Here is a 20,185-nt window from a genome sequence, read left to right as displayed (position 1 = left end):
CTGAGGCCTCTGCATTCCCAAAACTACATTCACTAATTTATCCTGGGGCAAACGTGCTTATGTGGAACCCCTCAGGCACTACATAAGTAGTTCCCCAACTGATCAGTGTGGGGATGCCCTGTATGAGTCCTTGTTGCTCCTTCCTCTATTGACTCAGCAAGCCCCAGAACCATTCTCATTTCCCCAGCAGTCAGCTTTGGGGATGTGATTTATCCAGCCTTGTTTCTCTTTCAATCTGATTACTTCTGCTTTACATCTCAGAGATTTCTTAAATTAAATTTTTCTGGAGGTGATAATCTTTTCTTTTTTCAGTGATTTTTGTGAGGATATTAAAAATATTGTTTACATAATTTCCCAGGGTTTAGAGCAAAAGAGATGGTAGACAAATGTGACAAGTTTACTATCAGTAACCAGTGTCCTACCCACTCTTGAGACACCTCACCAAATTACTTTAAAGGGCATAGATTCTAAATTTTAAAACAAAATAATTTAAATTTGTTTTCGACCATTTATTATCCATTTTATAAGCACTTCTCTACGTATTCTTTTCTTAGATACAGCATCAAATTTATCTTTAGAATCCATAAGGAACTCACAAAATAGGTTAAAAAATAATATTATTTAATTGTTCCTAAAGAAATCACATTAAAGAATGACAAATACTTAAGATGCTTAAAACTACTCTATACCATTCATTCGCTGCCATCTTCATTGTTTTCTTACTACAAATGTTTTAAAACCTAGATTGTTAGTCAGTGATTGTTACTGAGTTTAGTTCCTTAGCTTAGATCTCAAAAAAGGAGAAACTGTTTTATATTCATTATACTTTATAAAAAATTGTTATGCAAAAATATTTACATAAGCAACTTTCTTTTAACTTGTACCACATCATATAATTTTACATGACTGATATTCTTTTAAAAATATCATACATTATAAATGTATGATTTCTGTGGAGGTATTAAACAAGTCTGATATTTAGTTATTGTAAAAGAAATCAGAATAAAAATGTGGAATTAAGAAGCATTTGTCTGTAAATTCTGTTTGAATAGGAAAGTAGAGAACATGAATATTCTGAAATGAGAAGTAGAGATTATAATTTGCATGATACACACACATTCACAGGTTAAGGTACTTGATGAAAAGCAAATGAGAGAAATTTTTCAAGATCACTTGTACTTTACAACACTGACTCATCAATCCCCAATATATGATTTTCAGTGTAATTTGTAATGAGATGTGAAAGACCTCTCTTAGATGTATTCAAGAAGTATTTATTAAGTACTTATTATGAACTCAGTCCCTCAGATACTTTATCTCTCACTGGAATTTAAAGATAAAATGACTTTGTCATGAAAGAATTTACATCCAAGCAGTGTAAAAATAATGACTATTTCTTAAATACAGTCATGAGATATATGTATATATCACAGAATTCTCACATAAATCATAGAATATAAATATTATGAATCCCAAAAGGACATTAAAACTCAGAAAGGCTATGTAATTTGTCAAAGGTCATGCAGCCAAAATGCTAAACAAAGTCTACCTAACTCTAGAATTCGTGTTTTTGCCACTAAATAGCACTGCCTTCACATTCTGCTCTGCTAGTAACAAGACAGACAACAAATGTGCAAGTCACTTAATTTCTAGCATCTTTATTTTCTCATATGTATATATGGAGGTTGGATTGAATAGTTCTAAAGTCGTTTCCAGCTCTCCGGGTTTAGACATTTGCCATGTTGGCTGTTGTTTTACCAGCAAACAGCAGATGGCAGAACAGAGCAAAGACCAGATAATCCAGTTCTTTCTCTTCAGGCACCTCTGACTCCGTAAATAATGATTCCTCTTCATTTCTGTTACTAGATATTACAGAATCATTACAAATGTAAAAACTTGCTTATACATTAATGTATACTGTAAAAAATATTTTATATGTGTTAAAACACGTAGTTGTGTATATTTATCAAAATCTGCAAATAACCTAAACTTTTAAATTTGTTCCTGTTATTGATATTTAAAAAATATTGAAATCAGAAGATTAAAGTTATAGCTTTAGAATGTAAACACACATAACAATACATAACTATACATATTATAAATATATATACAAACGTAAACATGCACAATAATACATATGATTTAAAATTCATGCCAGAACACTAAGTATATAATTCACTCATTCATTCAATATTGAACACCTATTACAAGTCTAGAGATTCAGTAATAAACAGACAGACAACTAACTAATCCTGCTCTCATCCAACCTATGTTGCATTGAGGAAACAGACAATTGAGTAAAAAGAGATTATACTAATATATATAGTATGTCAGATAGTAATAAATAAAAGAAGAAACCATGAAAGAGAAATATGTTTGTGCGGGGAGAAGGATGTGTGTAAATACACACACACACACATGCACACACATACGTAGTTTTACGATAAGAGCTGATTGGAGAATGTAAAAGATATACAAGATACTACCCTTTTAGTCCAAATGAGAATTAGTTAGAAAACCAAGGTGGAACCCAAGTACTAGATTGAGTGATATAGAAAATATCTATAGAATGCTGATGATTCTAGATCGTAAAGACTCGTTAAGTTTTAGATTCATAAGGTTGTTACCAATGGGTGAAATTCCATGAGAAAATGCTTAGATTTTAAAAGAAATACAAAATTCTCTTTCTTTGTCATTTTATATATTCAGATAAATGACAGAAATTTTGTTCTATGCAACATTAACTTAGCCAAGTTTATATGCAGACAGTCTTCCAATTCTCTGAGCTTGAGTTATAAAGTCCTTCCTGGACAACAAAGGCAAAAACAAACCCCTCATAGATTGTCACAGACCTCAATATTGAACACAGGTAGGAGAGTATATGTAATACTGCCTCAGTGACTTTACAATATTTTGTATGCTAGCCATGAGTTTTCTCCTACTAGAGAAATATTATGCTCATTTCTATCCTCTAGAGACTTTGTTTGGATACCACACATATTCAAAATGTATAGACTCTGAGTCTCTAATATTCTATTAGCATTTCAGTTTGTCTAAACTTAGAAAAAGCATTAAGTATACTAGATGCATGTTTCCAAAGAAAGAAAAATATATAGTACGTCAGATGGTAATAAATGCAAAAGAGAAAATCAGAAAGTTCCTAGTCAACTTCTCTAGTCTGCTAACAAATCTAATCTCACAATTAGTCCAGTTCTTACCTAGATATGCCAGTGAATTCAGGAGATGTTAAGGTGTACTGTGTTTAGAATAGCCTAGGAAACCCACTAAATTAAAAGGGCTCTGTAGATTCTTTGGAGGTTCTCGCCTAGGGTTGGTCAGGATATTTGAAACTACATCAGACACCCTTGCCTTTATCTTGATTGCACTACCCAAGACCAATGCTAATGTTGGAATTGATCAATTCTGAGTACCAAGTGTGGTGGCCATAAAAATACACCATCTACAACTCTTGTGGCAGGAACCTAATTGGCTGAGGGCCCAGCTTCCTGCTTTGGATCTACCACCAAATTTGTGTCAAGCCTGTGTTTTCCATGGGCTGCTTCTGGCTAGTGACTAAGCACATCACAGTCAGGGTGATAGGTCCATCCAGCAAACTGGGGGACCCCTCCTACAAATGGCTTTGGCTTGTAGACCTCTCATCAGCCTGCCTAAACCTTTTTTAGAAACATCTTACAGTCTGAGACTCCTCCTTCCTTCCGTCTTTCCTACAGGTGTCAGTCCTGCTTTGAAGTCTGAACGCTCTTCCTACTTTCTCCTGACCCATCCTCCATAAACCTCTGGACTATCTCATCTCATCTTTGCTGTTTGCTTCACAATAGATCTGAATTAGCACACCATGTGACTATATATCTAATTTTAATGTGAAGAAGGTCAATCTTCTTTTTTTCCATCTTCCCCACATTTAGACACCTTTTATAAAAGTATAGTCCTCCTCTCTGAAAGCCACCATTTTTGACTGACATTGAGATAGTTAACCCCAGCAACAGTGGAATGGAGATGATATATCAATCTGCAAATCCACTTTTATTATTTATGACAATGTAATTCTAAGAGATCTGGGGCATGCTGATGTTTTTCTTAAAATATCACGATTGCCCATTTAACTGGTATCTCTGATGGCTTTATGGACACTTGGGTAGCACACAAACACATCTTATTCTGTGGTAACACTAGTGTTATTCATCAAACATTGCCAGTTCTTCCTCTAAGCACATGGTAGAATTACATGTCTCTTTAAAGTTAGATATGGCCCTGGGACTTTCTTTGGCCAATAAAATATGAGCAAAAATGCTTTATCACTGCTGAGAAGAAACTTTAGGAGCTAGTGTGCAGTCTCCAATCTCCTTCTATTGCTATGATGAACTTGAAAATGTGTTGAGATGAAACCTTTGTCAGCTGTGTACCTCACTGACTGCAGTAACCAGAGTGCCCCTGCCACATCACTGGTCATGTCGTATAAGCAAGAAATAAGCTTGTGTTGTGTTAAGTCACTGGAATATTTGGAATTATTTGCTGTCACAGCAAATGCTGACACATATCTCTTCCCACTAAAAAGCATCTTGAAAACATCCTATCAACTGTCTGCCCCTATTACACTCAGGATACTTACTGAAAAATGGTTTAAATCATAAAATCTGATCTTAACTCGATTCAGGATTTTGGTACTTACCTCTGAACATAAAAAGAGGATTTTTCTTTTAACCATTCTAGGAACATGCATTTGCAAAGCCAGTACTTAAATAATGAAAGTAATGTTCATTTTCTTTAAGTAAAATGTTATGAAGATTTGATATTGTCGCTGAAAACTGAGCCAGATTTTAAACATTACAAAGTATAAACAAACCAATTCAGATTATCATCTTGGGTGCATTTGGGTCTTAGGTGTAATAGTTGTGAAAACAGTCATTACAGGGAATTTTCTATTTATTAAATTCATGCTAATAATTAGCTTGAGCCTGTTTGTCTTCCAATGATGCATCCCTTTTGCCTATGTACACCATTGTATAGTTCTGATTTATATTTGTTGATTTCCTACAGTTACATACCTGGAGTTATATGAACTGTGATCTAATCTATACAGAATAAGGATTCTTTTCAACTTAGAAAAAATACTAATGGCTTAGTTCAAAGACAGACTAATGGCTTACTTTGCCATCCTGTAAAGGGTGTTGATTAAAACCCTTGAGAAAAAAATTAGTTTTAAAAGAGGCCATATTATGAAAATTTGGAGTTTTTTCCTCTCTATTAATACAGTATCTGTCATGGGGCTCCCCTGGTGACAAGTTTATAATAGTACTACTCAAAAATTTTTCAGAGAATAGATATTTAAACCTGAAAGGATCAGAGAGTAAGTGAAAACCATCAGGAGAAAGTTCTCCATTCTTCAAAACCAAGTGACAAAATCACCTGAAGGCAAATACCATGGAAGTAATAGAGTGACAGTCACACTTGCCACTGACCTCACCCCAGTGGTTGTCAGGTTGCTCTTTGCTTAAGAGAATTAAAGAGTTATGAAACAACTTTTTAAGTTTCTATAATACTCTTGCTTCAAAATAATCATGATACCACAAATTCACTTTTAAAGTTCATAGGCATGTAGAGATTACCCATAATAATGAAAAATTCCATATTTTAACTATAGCTTACTTATGTGATGCTAAATGCCAGGCTTTTCCCATCATTCCAGAAATAAAGTAAAAAGAAAGATGGATTTTCCAAGATGTGGAGGTGTGGGACACCTTTGACTTTTACACAGTCATCTTAAAAACTTACTGACTCTGGTGGCTTGAAAGAAGCGAACCCTGAAAGTAAACTCTTAACTACAGTTTCAAGGACACAGGCTGTTTAGAGAAATGAAATTCATATCGATATATGAAAGGGAAAAAATGAAAAGAAACAAACAACATATAACAACACATTCTGATGACACTAATTAAATATGACAACAGATAATAAAAGAATGAATCTTCTCCATAAAGGATGGTAAAGAGTAAAACGCCACAGCACAGCTTCAGTCATGAATCAAAGTCTCCAAGTGTTCTTTGGAAAATGTTTCAAGAGCTACCTGCTGTTTTTGTGAGGGTTTAGTAATGATCTCACATCTCTCAAAGACAAGAGGCAAGTGATTTCATCTTTCTGCCTCCCACTTAGGTTCATAAATTAAAGTAATAAATATTTAATGAAAGATAAATCAACACTTTAGAGTTCTGTGCATTATCTTTTGTCACTTTTCCAGAACTGGTGACATACAAGGCTATCCTGCGAGCATTAACCTGTTTTAAAATTTAGATAATAATAGCTGGAAATGACATTACTAAGATTTTAGAATCTGTAAAAGTTTCCATTGCATTATTAATAAAGTGGGTAGAATTTCATATTAGCAATAATAAGGCTTGCTTTTAGTTTCAGCTCTAAACTTTGCTCAAGAAATTTTAATTTTTATGTTAGTTTATTTTCAATAAAATGAGGATGAAAATAATATCTACTCTGTCTATACCTCACAAATATGCTCTGAAGATAGAATAAGACCTATAAATAAAAAATTTGCATATTGTAAAACTCCATGCAAATCTAAGAAGTTATTGTATAATTATGCACATAATATTAATGCTTACTCTCCTGACTTAAAATGATATTTTTCCCTAAAGTTCTCAATAAGAGAACTGAAAATATTAGCCTATGACCTCAGCAGGGTAAAGCTGTGTAATCACAGAGAAATAGGGCAATAAAGAATATATGGGAATTTGGCACTGAACCCATCTATTCAGGCAGATATGTGGAGAGCCACTTATCGCACGTTATTGTAATTGTTTATTTAACTATCTGCCTTCCCTGCTAGAGTAGAGGTAATGTCTGTTTTAGGAACTATTATATTGCTAGCACTAAGCATAGGATCTAGCATAGAGTAAGCCCTAAATAATTTAAAATGAATACATGAATGAAAAGATGGATGTATGCATGCATACATAGACGGATAGACAGGTAGGTGAGTGGATAGATGAATAATTCCAAAGGAAATTATGGATACAATTATTGCCCAGAGTCAGTTATGACTACAGTTAGGGGGAAAGTCAAAACCCAGTCCAAGCCCATGGTTGTAATGTGGTGTCCTAAAAGACACTACAGGCCTAGTACTCAGTAGTATGGTCCACTAGGCAACCACAACAAGGTAGTCTGTCCTGGGGTAACATGCTGGAGATAGAGACTGACAAAAGCAAGGCCTCGGACATATTGGAGGTTAGCAGAAATCAAACTTAGAAATGAAACTAAGGTAGATGCACCAGCTCCCAGAAGGGATTGGAATGTTTACCAGTTTACCAAAAACAAATTCCATAAGGATACTGAAACGAAATCTCAGAATTAGGAACTGGAGCCCAGAGGGAAGAGCAAAATTTTGAGAACAGGGAAATGATAGGAGTCTGGACCAAGAGAATCATTTCAGGAGCACAGAGTCCCCAGATGTGACAATCAGCATGATTGGCATGGCCAAAGAGAAGGAGAAGACCTGAAGCCAGCTAACCAGAATTGACTCAGAAACAGAGCCGGACTAAATCAGCATGAGAACAGCATCAGCAAGTATAGCTACACAGAGCCAAATACAGTCCAGTCAGTGGCTGCCATCTGCACGGCATGATTATCTATCCCCACATGTATCATGTTTTTAATGGAAACATTTTTAAAAACTATGTATACAAGTAGTTCCTAGATTAGAGTATGCCTTGTACTGCGGAAGTTATTACATACAGACAGTGACAAATGTCAACTCCTTTTTCAGTCCCACGGCAGCTTTTTACTACTGCTTTTGCCTTGGCAACTAATTTGCAGATTTTTCATAACTGTTGGCGCTTACAGTCAAAATTGCCTTCACACCCTCCTCTGGTTTGGTACAGGACTGACCTAGAGAAGACCACTAGTTTATCCAGTCACAGTTTCCAGTTTGTCAGTCTACCCATGCTCTAGGATTTGTTTGACTGTCAAGGGAAGAAAAGAATAACATGATCAAAATCTAGTTTAGATTATTATACTGTATGGGTGAGCAGGAACCGCTTGATTGACAGGATTTGTCATGATAAATGCTACTTATGACCAAGTAAAGATTTGGCGAACTACATTCTTCCTGCTTTATCATGCTATGAAAAACTCCAAGTAATTTTGAATCAATATGGTACAAGTATAAAAGGCAAAATTTGAATTTAATTACTTTAAACTGTCAAGAATGGACTCAGATGGCTTAGATTAGTGTTTCAAATCTTCCTGCTAAATCCGAGAATTTTTACTTCTTCAAAAATTAACCCATTTCTTGAAAGTGGCTGAATAAGAATTTTTATCTACCTTCTGGCATGATGGAATTCACAATTTTTATATTTTACTTTTCTAATATCTATTCAAATGAACATGGTCTACTTGGGATGGACAGTGTTTCTCATCAAAGTTCGGCAACCTAATGGGAGAAGCCATTTTATAGGTAATAAACAGGTGCATGGACCACATAATAACTTAATTCCTCATTTGGATGAAGGTGGTTGACCAAGGTTTTTTTCCTCAGAGCAGAGTAAACATTAAGACATCTGATACAAATGCACTAAAAGTAACAATATCTACATTCACCCCACACTACTGACACCTAAGTCGCATGGGCTTGATTTCCAGCCTGTCAGCTCAGGTTATCATATATACCTTTGAAGTTATTTTTGGTATCTAAATAGTCTTCATTTCATAAATAAGATCTTTCCTGTTTCTTATATCCATTTTATTGCTTTTGGCTACTATGCATAAGGCTTGATCATGATATGAGCAAACACAATTTTGTATTATACCTAAGAAGTCTCATTATATTCACTTAAGTAAGATTTATAAAATCTTTCCAAGTAAAAATGTTTGTATAATCTACAACTCCTTATCCCACTATTATCCACATGCAGAAGAATATGTTAATTATGCATATGTTAGGATAAAGTAAGATTTTTATTACTCTAAAAGGTTGCTTAAGCATTTCTTATAAAGTCAGGAAGCTCTTGGAGGAGAACTTAGAAATACATTAACATAAATTTTCTGCTTTGTTTCAGAGGAAGGTTAAGAAAGACTTGACTTTCATTTTCTTCTGGAAATCAAACATTGAAATAAGTTTATAGAGTAGGCTGGAAAATATTATTTCCTATAATTCTATATTAGAAATCCCTTGTTCCAGGATCAGGTACTCAGAGGCAAAGAATAAGGGTCATTAGAATCTCAGTCTGGTCTTATTCAATCTTACATTCAAAGTTTGTCATACCTTTTGAAATTCTGGCCTTCTGGGCCTGCTCAGTTTAGAGAACACTGTTGTCCCCAGACTTAAATTTCAGACTCATGTATCCACATATCTCTATCTGTATGTTCCATAGCTGTTTTGTATACAACCTTTAAGAGAGAACTTTCTATCAACCCCTTATCCACGGAGACTAGATAGTCCCAGTTCACTCTTTTGATTACAATTGATATCAAATCATTTATTCAGCAATTTATTTTTTTTATTTCAAGAAACATTTATTGAGAACACATCAAGCACTGTGCTAAGTATCAGCTAGAAATACAGAGATAATGCCCTAACACATGGAATTAAGCATTTTCTTTGCTTTGATGCCACCATGGTGCACAGACCTATATTTTAACAATTTATAACTCATTGATATGCATGATTTCTCATGAGACTATAAATCCCCCAGCCATATTTTTAAACTTTATTTATAGACATTCTGAGAATTATTCAATCAGCGTTTATTACATGCTAAGACAATGTGGGAAGACGTCCAAGTTTCCTAGAGTAGGAACAGTAGTTCTATTAAATCATTTATCACCATATTCACTCAAATGGTCCTATTCACCTTTGGCCTTTAATTAGATAAATATTATTATTGAGATTTAGGCAGTAGATCATATGCAATTATTAGAAGCTTTACCAATAACTCAATAATTAATTATATAACCACAAGGAAAATGTTTTACAAAAGATTATATATATATATATATATGTGTGTATATATATATATATATACACATATATATATATATATATGACTTTATTCATCAAGATTTGAAAATAATGAGCTTCTAGGTCAATTCTATTCTGGTTAGCACCTTTGTATACTTGGAAGTTAAATACCAGAAAGAGATATACAGATTATAAGTAAACTGATGTTTCTTTTGGAATCTCATAGTTTTAGTGCTATAAGATAAATTTGGCTCCTATAAGGTCACTATTATTCTTAGTAACTAAGGTAGTGTCTGGTTTACATATATAAAAAATAAAGTAGTGTCTGGTTTACATATATATAAAAAAAAATTCTCAAAGAATATTTAAAAATTAACCTTTTTAAACAAAGAATGCCAAATTGTAAAATGTTATACATAGCATAAACAACAAAAAATACTAGTTAATATTGTATTAATTAAATGGTAGGAATGATTCAGATATAGTAATAAAATTGATAGCAAAAATATTTTTAATGATGTAGTACAATCTGACCTCTATCTCCTAGAAACTCAAAATTTCAATAACTCTAGAAATTAGAAGCCAATGATCAAGAATTATTGAAAAATATCAAGGAGTTAACCAGTTTTTTTTCCTTTATTTTGGATGCATATGACGCTATTTTTTTTTTTTTCAAAAGGAGGAACGAGATGATTAGAAGAGGGTTCCATGGGATATGACTGAGAAGCTGAGACTGTGGCAAAAAGAGACTAAGGTACCTGAATGAGCAGGGCAGTTAAGTCATTAAGAGATGAGAGTGGCTAGCCTTGGAATATTGTTGCTCACTAGAACAGACCCATCCCTAGGAAGAGAAGAAAAAATAATATAGACTTGAGAAACCAATTTGGGTTAAATATTATAATTAGACTTTAGGTATTTATCTTTTATGGATATAGTTATTTCATTTGCATTGGTGTTTGCTGCTGTTTTCTTTGTGGGGAAGGGAGGCCTTAGCAAGCAGTATTTCAGAAACTGCCCAAAGGTCAACAAGACCTTTGTACAAATGTGGATTACTGGAACTCTGTTCCCAGGATACTCTTTATTCTACCTGAAGCCAAGCCTGGGGATTAACATTTTTAACAAGAGTTTCTGTTGTTTCTCTGCACTGGACAATCTAGGGAAAGGACTACTTGCTTGTGTGCAGATTTATTGCAGTGTTCAAAATAAGAGTGGGTAGAGATGTTCTTATCACCTTTTACTATTAGAGATTACATCCATTTTATGTGAGGCCATAAACAGCATTTAGAAAGAACCCATTCACTCTGGGCTCTATGAATATCCTCAAAACCAGGCATTACATGAAGTGACTGACTTCGGTAGCAAAGAGAATCAGAATTTAGTTGACTCTAAAGAAATATTTATTTTGTGTACTTTGTCCTTGTCTCTTGTAAGAAATTTATTGTTCTTTGATCTTAAATTTTTTGAAAGAATTCAGGTTGGCCAGAGGTGAAATTGGCATTTCTTCTCACTTCTTATCCACTTATCCTTATTTTCTACCCTGTCACTGATGATGCCCTGTAAGTGTCTTGTTCATTATCTTTGCAGTTTCTGCATTCAATATACAGTATAGAAGAAATATACTATATTACTCAGTTTATCCTTAGTACTGATATTAAATGCTTTTTTAAATGTACAGTTATGACATTCATCAGTCTTCCTTATTGGCTGCTAAGACAGTGTTCAAGAGTCATCTCAATTTTCCCCTACTTAGTTCTCATTCTCTAAAACTTAAGAAAATGATAAACTAGTATCTCGCCACCAACTTTCTGACTCAGCTTCTTTTTATCTCAATAAGTTTTTTTCTGGGATTTGCTAGTCTTGCTGCTCTGATGTATTGCTGAAAGATACACACAAAGGGAAAAACAAATTGCTTCTATGGATATTATAAATCAGAGTAGAGGTCCATAAAAGCTTAGTTTACTTGTCTGCTCTAATTTATTAAATCAAGCTAGGGATGATGAAGTATAAAAGATAAAATGTGTCTGTCTTTCCAAGATGATCTACAGAGATGAAAGACAAAAAATAGGATGTAGGTTACATCTAAACAGATCGAAAGGATATAGGTTACATCTAAATCTTTTGAAATCTTCCACACAGAGAATATTCTTCACCTGGGGATTTTATGTGGCTGAGCTAAATGTAAGAGGGTTTTAACATAAATAAATGCTAGTTCCATTAAAATACAGAAGGGGATCTGCCCAAGAGTCATGGAATTAGATATCGTTATGACTCATACATTTCTGCTTTGATAAATTTCTGTTTTAATGTCAGACATCTGGTGATTAATTTCAGGTTTGTCATTTTCTACATTTGTATAAGGTCCAGCCAAAGTGACTATACAAATGCTTTTCTTTAATTAGATGTGATTGTATTACCTATTGTGGTATAGAAATTATATTTATGGTAAATATTTCCAGTAGAAACTAAGTATATGCAAATATTACTATAAATAAAAATAATGTCAGAAAATCTACTCTTCCCTCTGCTTCCTATAGAAAAGATCAAGAGAAAAGTTAAAGTCTAATTTTTTTTGATGGATAGAGATATAAACACATTTTTTAGTGGTTGGGATATAAAATATATTTCATGTGAAAAGATTTCAAATTTTTGAATCTTTTGAAAGAGAAAATTTATCCATTATACTGATGTTAACTATTAATAAAATGTTAGTTTTGGAAATTTTAGATATTAGTTTTAGCCAACATAATGATCTTTTGAGAGAAGTAGGAGATTTTAGTCCAAAAAATTAAAATTTAACAGAAGTTTTCTACATTGCTGCTTTGAACTATAATTTGGTATAAATTAACCAATAATTGTAGGGTATCAGAACCTGTATGAGTTTTCTTTCATTGCATAACAAATTACCATAAACTTAGTGGCTTAAAATAACACCCATTTGTTATCTCAGAGTTCTATAGGGCAGAAGTTCAGGCAGGCTTGACTTTGTTCTCTGTTTAGGGTACTACATGAATGACATCAATATATCACCTCACCTGGGCTCATACCTGGACACTCTGAGGGAAGAATCTGCATCCAGGATCATTCAGATCATGTCATAATTCAATTCCATGCAGTTATAGGACCGAAGTTTCTACTTCCTTGCTAGCTGTTGAAGGAGATTGTTCTCAGCTTCTAGAGAACCTCCACATTCCGTGGCTTATGCCCCTCTCCATCTTCAAAGCTAGCTAGGCACATCAAATTCTTCTGTGATTCAGTCTTTCTCACTTCTTCTGCCTTCTTCTTCTGCCTTTTAAAGGGCTCATGTGATTAGATAAAGTCAAGGTGATAATGTCCATAGCTTAAGGTCACCCTACTTGAGACTTTAATTACAGCTGCCAAATTTCTTCACAGCAGCAGCACTTAAGTAGGTATTTGATTGAATAATCTGGCAACCGTGGGCCATCTTTGGAATTATGCATACCACAAAACTCTTATAATACAGCTATCTAAAGGCTATGTTCATCTTGATGACAAACTGCCTGTGAACTCTAGTCTTGTACATGTAAATGTCATAAAGTTTTTGCAAATATCATGCAATATAGTATTGGAGAAAATTTAAAGTATTTTATTAAACCACAAATCTGAAGTAAGTTAGCTTTTATAGAGAATGAAGAAGAGAATATTACTTATATTAGTTAGGATTTTTGAGACCTTTGAATTTCACAAACTTTCCAAGTGACTCAGATGATTATATAGTACACTATTAAATTTAACAACCCGAAACTATTCAGTCTAGTACTATATGTGACATATCAATTGTAGGAACACTTATTTCTACTATTGTTCTCCTTTAAAGGGACACATGATTGTTAGAAATGCAGGTCACATCAAGACGTTTATATAACATATGAAATTTAAAAATATATTTTTTTTCTATAAAAATCAGATCAAGTTGTTATTCATGCCATTTGACACCTCTCCCCAAGACCACAGTTAGATCAACCTGGAATTTCCAGTATTTTCTTTTAAAAGAGGTTCACAAAATGAGATTTCAAAACCTTTATTGTTGATGAATCTCTTTGTACCTTGTATACCTTTTAATACATTAAGAAATTATTGTTCAAATCCCTAACAGAGATGAAAAATAACTGGTCACCATCCTTTATCAGAGGATCCTAGGGGAAAAATCTCCCCACTCAGCAATGAAACTAGTAGATTCTCCACTGCTAAAGGTCCAGGTTCTAGGGTGGGATATTAAAGAAAGGAAAGTTGCACGGCCAAAAGTTCGGGATAGCCCCATCATTATTCTTTAGTTATGTTTTGTCATAATAGCTATACTAATTGGGAAATATTTCTTTTTGGGGTGTCTGTAAATGTATAGAAGATACTTTCAAGTTAGAAATAGGATAATTGTAAGAGAACATTGCTCAGACTAAACAGGGACCATTGGATGAAGAAGACACCATGGCCAGGGATTCCATAAGGATGCCACATTTGAACGCTGAGCATATTTCTTTATCTTGTAACAATTTGACCTCTGTAATGGTAACCTGAGGAGAAATATTTCTCACCTACACTCCTCATTTATAAAAGGTATTTTAAGAACTGATATGACAGTCCTTCAGATGGTAGAGAATTAATATAGCGTAAACATATTATGATAATAATGAATATGTATAAGCATCTGAACAAAACCCACTGAATATCTCCATTTCCTTTCCTAAAATGAGTCACTGAATCAACAAACTACAAAGAAATAGAACATATTTTATACTGATATTGCCCCACAATTTTTTTTTGCAAAAATTTCTATATAGTTGGAGGAAACTTTTGGGTGCTAAGCATTTACTCCATTCTAGCTGCTGCTGTTGCTTCATCTGCTGCTTCTGCGTAGGCACCAAAGAAAGTGAAAATGTGGTCCCTGTGTCTATTCAGGCATCGCTTTATTTCCTTTAAACATTCCTCTTTGCACTACTATACTGCAGAGTAATAAATTGGTTTCAATCCAATAAGCAAAGGTATAGAGTTCTGAGGTAATCCAATAAGCAAAGGTATAGCGTTCTGTTACACTGTTAACACCTGGTCTCTTGGAAGCAAGCCCATGTCAGGCCGCTCACTGGCAAGCGTGTGAGTACTTTTAGTCACAGTAGGAAAGCAGCCCCTTGACACAGGGAGTTAAGCAGCGCTTCATCTTGTTGAAACTTGCCTAAAAAGAAGAACAGTGGTGAAACCTCATGCCCCTCTTGAGATTCTAGTCTTAGGCTTACAGCACACAGCCAAGTTCATATATTGGCTTCTGAAACAATAGATAGTTTCTTCTTGACTTCATCTCCCAAACAAGCTACAATTGAACATACTTTATTACTAATCTGTGATATCTTGGCTAAAATGAGTCAAGTCACTCGACATTTTTAGGGATGTCAGGATATGTGTGTCAGGGACAGAAGAGAAAAGAAACTATACGTATAGCCTCACTTAGTAGTTTTTCACTCCATTGTGAAAATGGGATTTTTTTCCTCCTGTCTGCTCTTAAATAGATGCCTAGATCTTGTTATGAATATAACGTTTTGAGAATTGTATGGAAAAAAGTCATCCATTAAACTGAATAAAACTTTGCTTATATTTTATACATTATAAATATTTTTTCCATAATAAAACCTGACTTTTTAAAATTTCACTGTGATAAGAATACAACATAAAATCTATTCTTTTAACAAATTTTAACTGTACATTTTATTATGCAAATGCTATGCTGTTTTTATGTAAAGGATTTGAGCATCTGCAAATTTTGATATCCATAAGGGATCCTGGAACCAATCCCCTATGGATACCTGGGGGTGACTGGAATACATATAAATGAAAGTTAAACTCACTGGCTATGTATATTAATTAAAACAATGGATACAACCCTCTCTTCATTTTTTCACAAGCTGGCCATCTTTCTTAGCACAGACTTCTTATCTCTATATTCATATTAATAATATACATTATAAATTTTTTGTAGCCACAGGTAGAATGATATACTTTTCAAATTGATCCTAAAATGGTATTTCATATCCCTCTGATATAGCAGATACTATATTTAATAACTGATACCTTGTTGCTTTCTCTCAAACTCTTTCTCCTCTCTTCTGAAGTACTACTATGCTTTCTAGTATTTTAGTGCCAGCCAATTATCAGTTCTCACAATACCATAAGCAAAGATAGTTTGTGGCACTATAAACTATGGAATCTTTCAATAAGGAACTGATAGAAATTGTTTACAATTTACAAAATTCTCAAAAAGTTTCTATCATGCAAACACAATTTCATGCCAATTTTCCCATATTAACAAAGAAAATGTCACTAGAGTTTGAAGGATAGAATATATTGGAAAAAATAAAAAGGGAAACATACACACACACTTTTCTTTTGTGTTATTAAATCCTTATGTTGAACTTTATTTGGTTACTGAATTTTATTCTGAATTTTTTTTCTCATTGTTAAACATGAGAAATTTTTAGCTACCCCTTTTCCTCCACTTCACCTCCTGAGAAAATTTTAAATTGTAACTGAATGAATGGTACACAGATGGGGCCTGAAGTGTGTAATCTGTATTGAGAGAGCAAACAAGATAAACACACTCTCTGTGTCAATGTGACAGTCTTAAATCTTTCTTGAAAAGGTATTTAGGACAAAGATGTGGAGTGATGCAAATAATCACATTTTCTGGTAAAGAATCTATGAGGTGACATTCCTATACTTTCCAAGGGTTCTTGAGAAAGAAATACTAATATGGAAATAAAAATATATTCTACTCAAGTTAAATGAGCTATAAAATTCAGGGCAGGGGCCACTATAGCAACTTTTCTGTCTCTGTGTAATAATGGTGAAATAGAGAAGAGGCTCGAGAACTAAATAATAAACTAAGTTGTAATCAGAGCCTGCTACGTGCTGCTATACAGGGAATCTGGCTGATCAGCATAAGTTGGAAGAACCTGCAGGAAGATTCCTGCCAAGATTACCAACAACTACTTCCCTGTACCTTTAACGCTGCATACCCATGCCCAGAAAGGAAAACAGATTTAAACTGAATTCCTTAAACACTCAGAGTCTCTCTCTATGTATTTGAGAGGAGACCACGGCTCTGTCTGTGGAACGTTATTTCTTCTCTATTAAACTCTCCTTTTGACTCTAACTCTGGTGTGCGCTTGAATTCCTCCTGCGTGCAGTCAGGGCCTTCACTGACTCACTCTCTCTCTCTCTGTCTCTCTCTCTCTGTCTCTCTCTCTCTCTCTGTCTCTCTGTCTCTGTCTCTGTCTCTGTCTCTGTCTGTCTCTCTCTCTCTCTCTCTCTCTCTCTCTGTAGGACTTGAGTCCCCACTTGGGGGGATTCACCCTGTCCTGTGTCAATATTAGGACTCAGTTTCTTCATTTCAAAAGTGAGAAGTTGAGTTAAATGCTCTCTAGGACCCTTCCCAGCAGCTGCATTTCTAAATTCAGTGCTTTTCCTCCAAGACTAATTTTTATGTCCTTGCACCTGCTTTAAGTATTAACACATCTGCTTTTAAAAGATGCTTAAATTGATGACCAGCTGTGTTCCTTCAAGCATTGCTTCAAATCAAGAATTTGGTATGTACAGTAGTATCTAATCAACTTAATTAAACATTTTTAAAAGCTGTCATAAAAAACGACCAGCTTTAAAGGTAGTTTTTTTCCATAACTGAAAATTAAATAAACCATAACTTTTCTCAAATGACATGTCTATGATGCCTTTAGGTCTTCCAGATAATATGTGTCAAAGAAGTGGACATGAGTTTAAATATTTTCAATATTAAGTCAATTATCACCAACATTAGACTGATCATGTAACTAAGAATTTTTAAAACAGAACAGAACTGTTTCAGAATCAGATTACCCAGTAGTCTGTGATCCATTTGGAAATAGGTGATCCCTTGGTGTTTAAGACAAAGAAAATCAAATCCTTAGCCAGAAACCATTAGCAACTGATTCCGTGTCAAGTGAGTAGGTGGCTTCATGGCAGCATGAAAGCTTTTTAAGTGCATAAGTGGCAATTTCCTGTCATTCTCAGCTCAACAGATTTATTTCAGGAACATTCCTAATACCCAGAACCTGGTGAAGTGAAGGTATATTATTATCTCCCCTCACCAAAAGTAAGAGATTATTTTCTGAGGAATAAATGATCAGTTCTTGTGTCTTTCCATTCCTGAAGAATATTTTTAATTTTTTTATCAGTAGCCATATAATATGAAATACCCTAAAACACAACATTTGACTCATAGTCTTTCACTTAATGACATTTCAGTATCTTTAACCCTGACTCAGATATCATATAACCTATAATTTAGTAGGTATTCTTTTCTCTATAGTTGTAGAGAAAGTAAATTTTAATCTGACAGAATAAGACAACTAAGTGGAAACTTGTACAGATAACAGAAATAGTCTCATTCCAATTACATTTTGGAAATTATAGGTACAATGTTGAGGGCAAATATTTGGTTATATGGAATGTTTCAGAAAGAATACCCAAAGTGAGTGAGATAGACACAATATAATTGTAAATGGGAAAAATAATGGTGGAGTTTAAATACTATTAATCAAAGTCGAACTTAAAAATTGGTTTCTAGGAGCCAACATAATGCAAAATTTGAGAACAGAAAATATTAAATGGTCGCGTAGCTAGTTACTAAAAAATAATAGTTGAATTTATATTATTTAAGTATGTACTTCTGTGATCATGTTGAAAATTCCATGAGTGGGGCTAGAATTAACAGACTTCTGGAGACATGTAGTGTTCCTTCTCATGGTTTTCATTTCAAATATATTGAGGCTATTTCCATAGGATGATTTATGCATCTAAAACTTCTTGAAGTCACTTTTCCTTATTTAAGTCTTAAAACTATTCAGAATTTCACAGATTCCTATTAATATCTAATAAGAAATAACAATTTTCTTCAAGTGGATGTAAAGGCAAAGTTATCAGTTGGTAAAGATTTCTTCAGCTCCTAGCCCGTCTCCTTCCTCCACAATTCTTACCTACACCCTTTATTCCTTTATTTACCGTACTTTTCACCTGCTTTGAAGCCATCATCCTGCTTTCAATGCTGTTGTTAAGACTTTTTTAAAATCTATGTTCAAAGTCTATCTTTAAAACCAAGTAGATCATTCAACTTAATTTCTCTGGACATCTGTGTCTTTTATGTAAAAGAGTTTTATAATCTTTTAATTATAATCACAGAATTACAGAAATAGGCTGTAATCCTTCTCTGCACTACAGCAACTGTGTAGCTGTAGCTGTGCCACCTCATCATGAGACTTTCCTTGACAGTAAGCTGGTACATTGTCATAGGCTGCAGTCTTTAGGAACCATGGCTAAATGGGGAATTAGACAGGATTGGACTGCCACTGCCTACATGATCCAATAAGAATTTAGATTCCCTGAACTTGATAAAGCAGCCTTGTAGAGAAAGAAGTTTATCAAGTCCATGGACTGAAATATCAAGTCCACCAGGAAGGTAAAGAACAAAATCTGGAAATTAGGTAAGAGTATGCAAAGATAGTTTGGTTGGAATAATTGGGTAGGTGCAAACAATAGAACTTGGAGAGACCTGTGAGCCATTTGGGGAAGTGGGAGGCAGATGCCTTCCAGAGAAGCCAGTCACTGAGTCACTGTATGAGAGAAGAGGGAGATATGAAGATGCTGAATTGATCTAGATACATAAGTCATGAGTCTTTCCTGGTACCTCACTGGTAAGTCCTTTGGGACCTCAACCGTTTGTGTTTTAGAACATGAAGGCTCTATAGACATTCATCCAGCCCTTAGCTGAATATTCAGAAGAGTATAGGGTGTACAGTACATAACAATAAATGAATGAATCAGGCCAGGTGAGACTATGTAACTGGGATTTTCATGCTCCATAGGTGGATACCAGCTTGTGGTTAAAATGTAGGAATAATAGACCTCTCTTGCCAGATCACTCAGGAGTTCAAGGAACAACTGAAATACTTGTCTTCATGTGAAATCCCTAATTTTTTTTTAATGTTGGAAGACAAATCAAGGAAATTGAGTTGGCATTCCTCAATCCAAATAAATCCCTTGTTTTACTCAATAAGACACACAAGGTCAGAAAAATAATCACAAGAATCGTCTTGTTGTCACACAGATGTTTAATATCAGAGCCCAGACCTGAATGCAATCTCCTAATTCTCAGTTTAGTCT

The 20,185-nt window shown here is 34.2% G+C and overlaps 1 protein-coding gene across 16 annotated transcripts in view; it reads left to right on the top strand.

Annotated features, from left to right (window-relative positions):
* The window catches only part of DLGAP1 (DLG associated protein 1), an 822,162-nt gene that overhangs the window by 342,418 nt on the left and 459,559 nt on the right, over window positions 1–20,185 (top strand). For 15 of the 16 annotated variants that reach the window (XR_002777128.1, XM_023523037.1, XM_023523034.1 and 12 more), the window contains one exon: window positions 10,668–10,742. The exons of the other annotated variant lie outside the window; for it this stretch is intronic. The gene's annotated coding sequence lies outside the window, so the exon portion shown is untranslated. The remainder of the gene's footprint in view (window positions 1–10,667; window positions 10,743–20,185) is intronic. 16 annotated transcript variants of the gene reach the window in all.

This window comes from Pteropus vampyrus, unplaced genomic scaffold, assembly GCF_000151845.1.
Source record: "Pteropus vampyrus isolate Shadow unplaced genomic scaffold, Pvam_2.0 Scaffold373, whole genome shotgun sequence".
NCBI lineage: Eukaryota > Metazoa > Chordata > Mammalia > Chiroptera > Pteropodidae > Pteropus > Pteropus vampyrus.
This window is presented reverse-complemented; position numbering and strand designations above follow the sequence as displayed.